At 30.6% G+C, this 12517-nt stretch overlaps 1 pseudogene; it reads left to right on the forward strand.

The window, feature by feature from the left end:
- The first annotated feature begins 6240 nt into the window (after window positions 1–6240).
- Window positions 6241–12132, forward strand: LOC132938911 (probable aconitate hydratase, mitochondrial; annotated as a pseudogene).
- Window positions 12133–12517: the final 385 nt, after the last annotated feature.

Below are 12517 nucleotides of genomic sequence, written 5' to 3' on the forward strand. Positions count from 1 at the left end.
GAGACCAAACTTATGTAGCCGCCCGTTCATAAAGTGGCCCGACATAAGTCGCACGGTTATTCTGCCACCACGTCATTCGATAGCAGTTCTATGTTTCACAGTATATCATGTAGTATAATAAGGATTATGTACGTTTTTCGAATTAAACTTGATTTATTATTCCTTACAAATACTTAATGATCTGGATCAGATCCCCCAACTCCTGTATGTATGTTTTGGATCTGATCCAGATCATTAAGTATTTGTAAGGAATAATAAATCAAGTTTAATTCGAAAAACGTACATAATCCCTATTATACTACATGCTATATTGTGAAACGTAGCACTGTTATCGAACGACGTGATCCTGGTGGCAGAATAACCGTGCGACTTATGTCGGGACACTTAACGAACGGGCAGCTATAATATAAGTTTAGTCTACTTATCTCTAATCTTCATGATTTAAACATAAACTTATTCTGATAAGTTTTCACATAGTTAGGTTTTGTTTTAAAATCTCGCACTTTATATCTGCACATAGGTATTGCCGTGAACTAAAATAGTGTAGACTGGACACGGTGGCTAAAATCGTGATCCAAAAATTTCACGATAAATATTGTAGAGGGGGGGGGGAGACTATGCGATTAGAGAGTTATAATAATTATATATAATAACAATATCATCACGTGCAAAGACCACGAGGTTCGAATAACAAATTATCACTTGATTCCCCCCCCCACAATATTAAATTGCCGTGACAAAATAGAATCACACACAACCCACCCGCCTGCCTTGTCGTGTCCAGTTCATACTATCTTAGTTCATGGTATTGCTTATTAGTTATTCTGAATTAATTGGTCATTGTCTATACAAAGAATTGTGTAATCGTATTTAACACACACGAATTTACGTTATTTTATGTTATTGTATTTATAGCAAAAATGTATTAATAAGTTTGTTCATATCACGGACTAAGATATACAGGACTGGACACGGCGTGGTTGGATGGTGTGGGTGGTTGACCACGAAATGTAGTTCAACGGGCAGTGTGCAGGGGGTATTTTCCTTTTAGCATTACTAACGCTGTCTTAGTGAATACTTATGGAGCTATAAATTTGTGATGATGTGTTCTAGTTCCATAAGTATCCACTAAATCGGCACTAGTAATGCTAAAAGGAAAATACCCCCCCGAACTCTGCCTGTTATAGACATTTCGTAACCAAAATATTCATCTCGTGTTCGGTCCTGTACACGGTCTTAGAAGATCTTCTAGTGATAAGGAAACCGTGATACCAGCTCCGAAAAAGAGCTCGCGTTGCTCTCGCGATCCTCTCGTATTATTCCCCTCATCTAGATAAATATTGTAAGTGTTATCTATTATCTTATCTACATAAAATTTCAATAAATCATTTAATTATGTGTTATACTATCTACACAGTATTACAATTATTTGTTATCTTTGTGCAACACTTGTCATTAAATTTGTTCTATGACACATTTTTGACAGAAATACATTGTATACTATTATGACAATACTTGATTTTTTATTTTTTATTTATTCGTATGGTCAGAAACACAGAAATTACAAATTACAAAAAAGGAATTAATACATATCTAAGGTAAATCAGTAGGTTATAAGATACAAGAGTGCGGGTTATAAGTAATAAACTATACATTATAAATGGCACATTATAATCAATGTTAGACTAGACTGATCATATAGGTCCCGTGTCCATTCGATAGCTTTTGTAGTTGCATTTGCTAGGTCCTCAATTGATCCTTTGAATTTAAGATTTGAGCACTCGCTTATGATGTGTGAGATAGTCTGAATGTATAGGCTGCAGTCACATTTTGAAACTGAGGTTAACCCCCATTTGTGCATCAAATGTCCATATTTTCCATGGCCCGTCCTGACTTTATTAAGGGTGGCCCAGTTCTTGCGTGGTGGGTGGAACCCTGAGATTTGGTGACTGTCGACTTTGTAGACATTTTGTGGATCCAGCTGTGATTCTGCCCAATCATCTCACCAGGTGCTCGTTTTTATTATAAGCATTTGAAGTTTAAATTTTGACGACATTTATCAAATTGAAAATATACAAATTATTTAGTAGTTAAAAATGTATAAAATGTTAAACATTTATAGCAAAGGATTAACAATTTAAAACAATGTTCCACGTAAGTAATTAAAATTCTTCAAACTAAAAATCTAAAAAATATATAAACAGTTTTTTCATAGTTATTCTAAATTCAAATTTGGACGAAATTATATATATGAAATAACATAGAATAACGATGTTTGTTATTTTGTTGTAATTTTAAAATATTATTCGTGGGTACAGGGTACTTGAAACTTCTCAAGTATATTATTATATATAAATATTGAAATATGATGATACACAAATAATATTAATTCAACTTACAGGCTACCGTATTAATAAAAACAATATACAATATCCAAGGCTGACAAACCGTCTCCATTCAGAATCATTTTTCGTATACAATAATATAAGTATTATCATTAAATTTAAATTTAACACTATCCATTACAGTTACCAGTGACCCACTTGTAAAAAGTTGAACCTACTGGACAGCAGAGCGACATACACTTAACCGCTTATTTTAAATTCTAAATCTATATATATAATGATATTTTATTATTTTATTTTTAATTGACACTTTTTAAGAGTAAAAATGTTTTGACACATTAAATACGATAATTTATAGACTTAATTTTACGTTATGAGACTAAGGCATGAATGCCTTATACCCAAATAAAACATTTTTCGATTCGATTAAATTTACGAAAAAATTTAAGGTGTTTAAAACAGTGTAACACATAAAATAGGATTACGATAATCGTTATAATAATATTCTAGTGAAAACTAAATAGGTAGGTATAGTTGCATTTTTATTTAGGGACCCCCGCGGGAGGGTTCAGATCAGTGGCGGTTGAATAATTTTGTTAGGGGAAGAGATGTGGCTGATTTTTTAACATATTATGCTATTTGATCATTAAAAATATATAATTTATATGGTTACCGTTGTATACCAACATATTTGTAAGTTTTTATAATTATTTAAATTTATGTGGGGATCCATTCTCCCCCATCCTCCCGTTTGACGGCCACTGGTTCAGATAATTCAATCTACAGTTCTTCCCCCTTAGTTTTTTGTTATTATTGTGATTTTCTTCGGTTTGGATGTTCTTTGAGCCTGTTTTTAGTATTGTCCGCAATACTGAAATATGGATATATCTGTTGTATACCCCCAAGGAAGAATGGAACACGATTATTATGTCTATGGTACACAGACACAGAAATTTGTTTTTTTTTTTACATTAAGGCACTTAACAATTATTGTACTTGTATGAAAATACTCTAAAATATTGTGCTATGGGTTTCACCACTTAAAATCGTTAAAGATCGCGGATAGCATACCTATACGGCGAGCTCCACAACGTAGGCTGTTTGTATGTGTGTCTTGGGTGGTGTAAACCTTATCAGAATTTTTTTGAGTGTTTTCGAATGATAAATGTACAATAAATGTACGTGTGTCTTGAGTTGTCTAATCCTGAACACAAAATAGTTGTATTATGTGTACAGGTACCGTATGAATATTGCGTTCGATTTACTTTCTTGAGTACAGCTCCACAACTGTACAAATGTACAACAGTTGTATTCATATTCATTTCAGTATTATGGACGAAACTGTGTTTTGTGTGAATTATTTAGCGTGTAGGTTAGTTTGCGTCTGCACGTAATCGTACAAATAAATAAATACTTATTAGTTGTTTCCAATCAATGGACAGCTGGGTTGCTCGTATGGAACAATTGCGATATTTTTTCTACGCCAGATTATGTCCCTGCTGATGCTGTACGACTTACACTACCACTCCGTTAAAACCATGTACATTATACATTTTACAGGAAAACAAAATAGGTAATAGGTATACACGTTTCAATTAGAATATTTAAGACGTTTGAATATTTAAACCAAGGTTTACAGAGTTAGATATTACTATTCCATAATATATAGGTATATAAGTTTAACAAGACGGTTTTACAAATCATTTTTTAAACAACGGATGCAAAAAAAAACTAAGTAACCGTCATGGTCGTTCAAAGGGATCATTATTTATAAGACTGTCATTGTCGCTATTCAACCATGGTCCGCACTTGAGTAGGTATAAACTATTCACATAACTATTCTATTATTAGCATAAAAATACACCACAGACACGCATAGTTTACTTTATATGACCACAAAATGACATAAATGGTCTGGTCCACAATCTTTAAAATTCTAGTTAATACGTGCGGGACAACTATGGAGAAGACATTGAGCAAGAGCATCGTTGACTGTCGAGCGAGATTTCTGCTAGAATTTTCGATCCAGTTTGAACTTGTTTAAATAATTAGGGGAAATCCATTAAGGCTTAGGGTACAACATCGTACATTTATTATATACGATGATTGGTATAACATAATATAATGCCTACACATATAATATGATACATAATATATTCTAAAAACAATATTAATAAAAATAACTAGTAAAAAAATATAGTATACATTTGAAAAAGGGGGATACCACTGTGCTGTACCTATACAGTAGATTACAAGTGGGTCACTGTAATGAATGGTGTTACGTTTTGATTCAATAATATAATATCATTGCATAGGAAAAACGATTCTAAGTGAAGAAAGTCTTTCAGTCAGCCTATATTATAATAATATTTTAAAATTACTACAAAATAAATAAGATTGTTATTCTTCGTTTAAATATATAATTTCGTCCGAATTTAAACTGAAAATAGTAACAAAAAAAATGTGTTTAAATTTAAACTTTGAAGGTGCATTTTAAGTTACACCAAAAAAACTAAATTGATTTTGTCAAAAACTGGTTTTGCGTAAAAGTCCCAGTTTTCCTTAGTTTTTGTTTGGTTTTCCCGGCACTTTTGAAAACTACTGAAAATTTTCAAATTTCACCTGTCTAAAGTATCTTCTAAATTCACTTTCCTATCAGAAAAGATGCTGAAGTTGAAAATCAAGCTATATTTCTACTATATAGAAAACATTTTTGGCCAGAAAAAAAAATAATACAACACATAATTTACAATCGCTGCGCTCAAAAACTAAATTTGGTTAATTGGGTAACTAACCACTCTGCTGTACAGTAGGTGTCGAGCGTATCTCGTCATTAAATCACTGGTAATACATAATATGTTAAATTTTAAATCAATCATTGCATACTAAAAACGATTCTAATCTCGTCAGCATAAACTACAAATTATATTTTTTAATAAAAAATCAATTATTTCTATTTTACGTGTGTATATTAATATATTATAAACAAAATCGTTTTTTTTTTTAAATTTTTTATTTGTTAATTCAATTCAATGTATTGTCTATTTAAGAAATCTGATTTATTGATACTTGCAGTATAGGTAATAATAAAATAAATAGCACCAGCTCTCCGGCACAGACAGTTTAATTTATGGACTTGAAGCATATCAAACTGTGTTTACTCAGGACACGCTGCAACCTACCATAACATATTTTAGATTCTGAGTGGAGTGATGAATGTATTATTGGTGTTACAATGATGTGAGTGTGTGTGTTTATTTGTGTACACGATAAGTAAATTAAATAATGCTTCCATTTTAAACTTCAGTATATCTTGTTCAATGGGAAAGTGAATATTGTTGGTGCTTGGGGAGGTCAAAATTTAAAATTTAAAAATGATTTTGTAGTTAAAATGTATGAAATGTTCAATTTTTATAGGTAAGGATTGAAAACTTACAACAAGGTTCCACATAAGTAAGTTATTCTGTAACCAAAAAATCTCAAAAATGTAAAAATACAGTTTTAGATTCTGAGTGAAACGATGTATTGATTTTACAATGATGGTGTTTTTTTTTTAATTTTTTAATTTTTTTTTTGTGTCTGTCATACTTTGATTTTTTTCAACAGTATCTTATAATGTGTACCAAAATTATTAGGTAAAAAAATTAGAAAGTTTGGGAAATCCCTTCTGAATTTGTTTTAAAAACATTTTAATTTATTTAAAAAATAATATAATATTTTCTAAATTGTAATATTTACGTAACCATGGATAATTAGTTTGTTTACAATTTACTGATGCTCTAAATATATTTTGTTATATAATTTATTATTGTATTGTTATCTATAGTCCGCTATAAATCAATATTTTTTTGTTTATAACAAAAGTGAAATCTTTACGTTTATCAATCATTTGAATATGACGTTCTGGAATTCGATATTTTTCAAACCGCAAGTTGTGTACAGCGCAATTAGAAAAGTATCAACTATGAGTATATTTGACAAGAACATTTTGCCCTATGAAAAAATGGAGTCAAACTTAAAAATTGTTAAAGATAAGTACGTGTGTATTGTATATTATTTTTAATTACAAATAAAATTATTCCCAACTCTTTTCAATTGCATAATTATATCTCTATGGACCACGTACTGGATGCAGTGTCGGATTAAATAATTTGTGGGTGAGGGGGCCTTATAAGCACTTTCTCCAAAACATGGAGAATTTATGTCACAAATAATTTTTCGATTAAATTACTAATAACTTTTTTTAAATTTTCATTCTGCGATTAAAATATCTATTTTTCGAGGACAATTATGTTTTAATGATATATAACTTATAAGTTTATTACGTTTTGAAATTTGTCATTTATACGGTTTCGCGGACTTTACCAAGATGGTTTTACACAACAAAAAGAGGGATGTCATTGGTTTAAACTGTACGGGTAATCGCAGTGATCGACTGTGATCCACCGAGTCAATATGTACTGTTAAAAATATTGTTCGTACCCCAAGATCCGAGGCCTACCGATAAAAAAAAACGCCTTACCCCAACCATGACAAAATGTTAAAAATATAGCACTCGATATTTACAATGTGTGATAAATGAACAATTATAAAACTATAAATTGAATTAAGCAATTTAGTTATACAGGTGATTTATTGTTTTAATTTTGAAATTTAATTCTTTAAATATTAGAGACCATAACTAAGTTGAATCTGGTTTTAATATAAAAAAAAAAAACGCATAATATTATAATTATCACTTGTAGATTATTAATAGATTTTATTACTTTATAAATAGGTATTTTGTTCTGTACGGTTATATGCCTTCTAAGAAATTGATTTAAATATTAAGCATTTTTGGTATTCAAAGATAACAAATTAAAATAATGTTTACAATAATTATTATGTACTTAAATAAAACATCAAATTTTTTTGTTTGATTTAGTACTTTTTTTATTTTTTTTAACAGAATAGGAAAACCGTTGTCTTTGACCGAGAAAATTCTCTATTCGCACTTGGAAGACCCGGCTAAACAAGACATTAAACGAGGTGTATCTTACTTACAATTAAGGCCCGATCGTGTGGCAATGCAAGATGCTACTGCTCAAATGGCTATGCTGCAGTTTATGTCATCCGGTTTAAAGAGAGTTGCTGTACCTACGACTATTCATTGTGACCATTTAATTGAAGCTCAAGTAAACTCAATTTATTTAACATTTAAAATTGTATATTATTTGTATTAAAAATTGTTTAACAACAGACTGGTGGAGTAGAGGACTTAAAACGAGCTAATGTAGATAATGAAGAAGTATTTAGCTATTTGAAAACAGCTAGTGCTAAGTACGGAGTTGGTTTTTGGCGTCCTGGTTCGGGGATTATTCATCAAGTATAACAAAAACAAAATACTAGCTATAATATGTAAATCAAATAGCGTAAGAAAAAAATTAAACTATAATGATTTTTTTTAGATAATTCTGGAAAACTATGCTTTTCCTGGATTATTGATGGTTGGGACTGACTCGCACACACCTAATGGTGGAGGACTTGGTGGTTTGTGTATTGGAGTTGGTGGTGCAGACGCCGTGGACGTGATGGCCAATTTTCCGTGGGAATTGAAGTGTCCTAAAGTAATCAATCATTAATAATCAATAAATAATCAATAATTATATTATCTAATAATTTTAAATTATGTTTTTAATTTTTAAATATAGATTATTGGAGTCCATCTGACCGGAAAAATGAAGGGTTGGACTACACCGAAGGATGTCATCCTTAAAGTGGCGGATATTTTGACAGTCAAAGGTGGAACGGGTGCTGTTATTGAATATCATGGTCCAGGAGTAGATAATATATCATGCACAGGTAAATTTATTTACATATATAACAAGAATGAATGTTTCTTTCTTTATTTGTCCTATGTAGACTCAAAAACTACTGGAACGTTTTCAATAAAATATATACTAATAGATTCCTTAAGACCCCTACATGTCGATATAGGGTGACTCACACATCAATATAGATTCTGCTCACGAAACTTTAATACACAAAATATATTTTTGTTTGTATTATAAGGTTGTCATTATTGGTTACAAATAGTATAATAGTTTTTATGATTGAATATCATACCTATATATATTTATCATATCGTATTGAATTATATTTTGTCATATAATCCCATAAAACTATTAAATAAAAATGTGGAATTGAGTATCAGCTGTATTATATTTATAAGATACAAAGTGTATAATATGGTTGAGGTTTTTATAGGTAAATACTAAAAAAATACTTCACTGGTTTTGACAAAAAAAAAAAAACAATTGAGGATAATTTTAACAGAAGCGAAACGGAAACGATAAATAAATAAATTATAATAGTCAATCGTTTAAATTCAGATATTAGTCTAGTTGTATGTTTAAAACGTGCAAAATGTTTGAACAACGGCAACAAATTTTGTAGAAATAGTTTTGGGATCCCGGAGGGTTGCGCGAGTATTAAATTAGAAGCCACTGGTAATTTTAGTGTGGCTTACCCACTATTAATAATATTAAAATCATAACCGCATAATCGTTTATTTCTGCTTGCATTCAGTTAAACATAAAGAAAAATTAACTTATAGATACCTACTAAACGTAGAGTTGGTTGTCAATAATTTTAATAATCATTTAATCATACTTACAAAGGTATGGGTACCATCTGTAATATGGGTGCAGAAATTGGAGCCACTACTAGTTTGTTCCCGTATAATCGCCGAATGGCGGATTATTTAAAAGCTACCTCGCGTGGTTATATTTCTGAAGAGGCTGCGAAGTACAGTGAATCATTGTTGACTCCTGACAAAGGCAGTAATTATGACCAGGTAATCCTTTTCCCTTGAAATATTACAATGTTATGATAATATTCTGTTGTATTATCATCATCAATTTAGTTAATTGAACTTGATTTGACATCATTGGAACCTCATGTCAATGGACCCTTCACGCCTGATCTCGCTCATCCTATTTCAAAACTTGGAGAAAATGCCAAAAAAAAACGATTGGCCTGTTGAAATTAAAGTTGGTTAGTTACCTAATTATTTAATTCATAACAATTATTAGAAGAAAAAGGAGAAATTAAGACAACATTTTACCAACTCGATTTAAATTCTGATTTAAATTTTAAATTATAGTACAGTCTAATAATTATAAGGAATCTTATATTACATTTTCAAACCTTAAACATTAAAATTAAATATTTTTGAATTTTTATATTGAAAACAGATTTTAATGCCTTAATAATTTTTAATGACTTTACCTAGATGATAACTGTGATAAATACTGCTAATTTATTAACATACTTAATTTTTTTTTCCCGCAATCTCCATGTATATTTTTCACTTTCAAGATGACTCGATAACTGTGATTTTTACTTGACGATTTCTGAGCCTACATTGCTATTATAAACTGCAACAGATATGAGATATTTGCAATTAAGTTTAAGATTTGTGTATACAAATTAAAATGACTCATTATAATATAATGCGAAATTGAATTTAAAATGTATACAAAAAATAATATTCTCACTAAAATAGATTGGATTAATAATTTACATACCTAAGCAATTTTTTTATCTTATATATTACCTTCATTAAGAAAAATTCAAAAACCATTTACACAAGATAATTAATTTAATATGAGAGTTATTTTATTACCAGTAAAAATACAAGTATCCTTGGAAACCGTTTTATCACCATCATATAAAAATACTAAAAATTGAAGAGTTTTTAGATATTTGTTATTATACTATATTTTTTTTTTAATATCAGGTCTGATTGGAAGTTGTACAAATTCAAGTTATGAAGATATGTCGAGATGCGCTAGTATAGCAAAAGAAGCTTTAGCACATGGACTTAAATCCAAAATTCCATTTAACGTCACTCCTGGGTCTGAACAAATTAGGGCAACAATTGAAAGAGATGGAATTGTATAAAAGAATAAAATTTTAAATTAGTATTTATTGGTAGAAATTTAATCACGCTATTGTTTAGGCACAAATACTGAGAGATTTTGGAGGTACTGTATTAGCTAATGCATGTGGTCCATGTATTGGTCAATGGGACCGTAAAGATGTGAAAAAGGGTGAAAAGAATACCATTGTGAGCTCGTACAATAGAAACTTTACTGGACGAAACGATGCCAATCCAGCGACTCATGCTTTTGTCACGTCTCCAGAGATGGTAACTGCTTTATCCATTGAAGCTCGTTTGGACTTTGATCCAACAACTGAATCAATCAAAGGGACTGATGGTTAGTTACCTAAATATTACATATTAGCTATTATAATGATGACAAACTTATGACATTATACGGTTATTATAATTGTGTTGTTGCAATGCTCAAAGGTTTCGTTCGTGAATAGAATTTCCGTTATCTTGAGTTTATATTTATATATTTTTAGATCTAATATTAAATATTTTTAAAGGTAAAGAATTTAAATTAAGTGATCCATTTGGCGACGAACTACCTCATAAGGGATTTGATCCTGGTCAAGATACATACCTAGCTCCACCTGCAGATGGGTTATCTGTAAGTGTCGAAGTAAATCCAAAATCCAATCGTCTCCAAATATTGGAACCGTTCGAGGCTTGGGACGGGAAAGATCTTGAAAATCTTATTATACTTATTAAAGTATGTTAAACTTAAATAACAAGCATCATATTATGATTTTATTATTTTTACTTAATATTCTAATATTATTACCTATTACCTTTTCAATAGGTGAAAGGTAAATGTACAACTGATCACATTTCTGCAGCTGGTCCCTGGTTGAAATATCGAGGGCACTTGGATAATATTTCAAATAACATGTTTTTAACGTAAGTTATTATAACTGTTTATACTAAAATAAATAAAAATATAATTGTTATTTTCATTTTTCCAGTGCAACTAATTCAGATAATAATGAAATGAATAAGGTAAAGAACCAAGAAACTGGAGAATGGGGTGGAGTACCGGATACAGCAAGAGCATACAAGGCCGAATGTCTACCTTGGGTTGTGTTCGGTGATGAAAACTATGGCGAGGGAAGTAGTAGAGAACATGCCGCTTTAGAACCACGTCATTTGGGAGGACGTGCAATCATTGTCAAATCTTTTGCCAGGATACACGAAACAAATTTGAAGAAGCAGGGATTATTAGCCTTGACATTTGCTGACGCCAAGGATTATGATAAAGTTCAACCAAGTGATCGAGTGTCTTTGGTCGGACTTAACCAATTTACCCCTGGCAAGGTAAAATCAAAATTGATAATTTAATGTTTTTGACTACTTAAACCTACTATATATTTTATAAATACATTTTTAGTTGAATTATCCAACTAAAAAATATTATTATTTCAGCCTATAAACTGCATATTATGCCATACTGATGGGAGTAGGGATGAAATATTACTGAATCATACATTCAACGAACAACAAATTGAATGGTTCAAGTCCGGAAGTTCCTTAAACAGAATGAAGCAACTGGCCAAATAATCTAATTTAGCATTTAGACATATGTAAATTCGTGTGTTTTCACTTGTTAACAAGTGTTCCACAAAGATAACAAATAATTTTATAGATAGAATAACAGGTAATTTATTAAAATTTTATCTAGATAAGATAGGTAGTAGACAACACTTACAATATTTATTTAGATGAAGGTTATAAATATGAACAAACTTTTCAATACATTTTTGCTATAAATAAAATAACATAAATAACGTAAACTCGTGTGTGTTAAATACCATTACACCTATCTATGTTTAAAGATTGACCAATTAACTCAGAATAACTAATAAGCAATACCATGAACTAAGATAGTATGAACTGGACACGACAAGGCAGGCCGGTGGGTTGTGTGTGATTCTATTTTGTCACGGCAATTTAGTATTGTGGGGGGTGGGGAATCAAGTGATAATTTGTTATTCGAACCTCGTGGTCTTTGCACGTGGTGATATTGTTATTATATATAATTATTATAGCTCTCTAATCGCATAGTTCCCCCCACTACAATATTTACCGTGAAATTTTTGGATCACGATTTTAGCCACCGTGTCCAGTCTATACTATTTTAGTTCACGGCAATACCTATGTGCAGATATATGCGAGATTTTAAAACAAAACCTAACTATGTGTAAACTTATCAGAATAAGTTTATGTTTAAATCATCAGGATTATA

Source organism: Metopolophium dirhodum, chromosome 2 (assembly GCF_019925205.1).
Source record: "Metopolophium dirhodum isolate CAU chromosome 2, ASM1992520v1, whole genome shotgun sequence".
NCBI lineage: Eukaryota > Metazoa > Arthropoda > Insecta > Hemiptera > Aphididae > Metopolophium > Metopolophium dirhodum.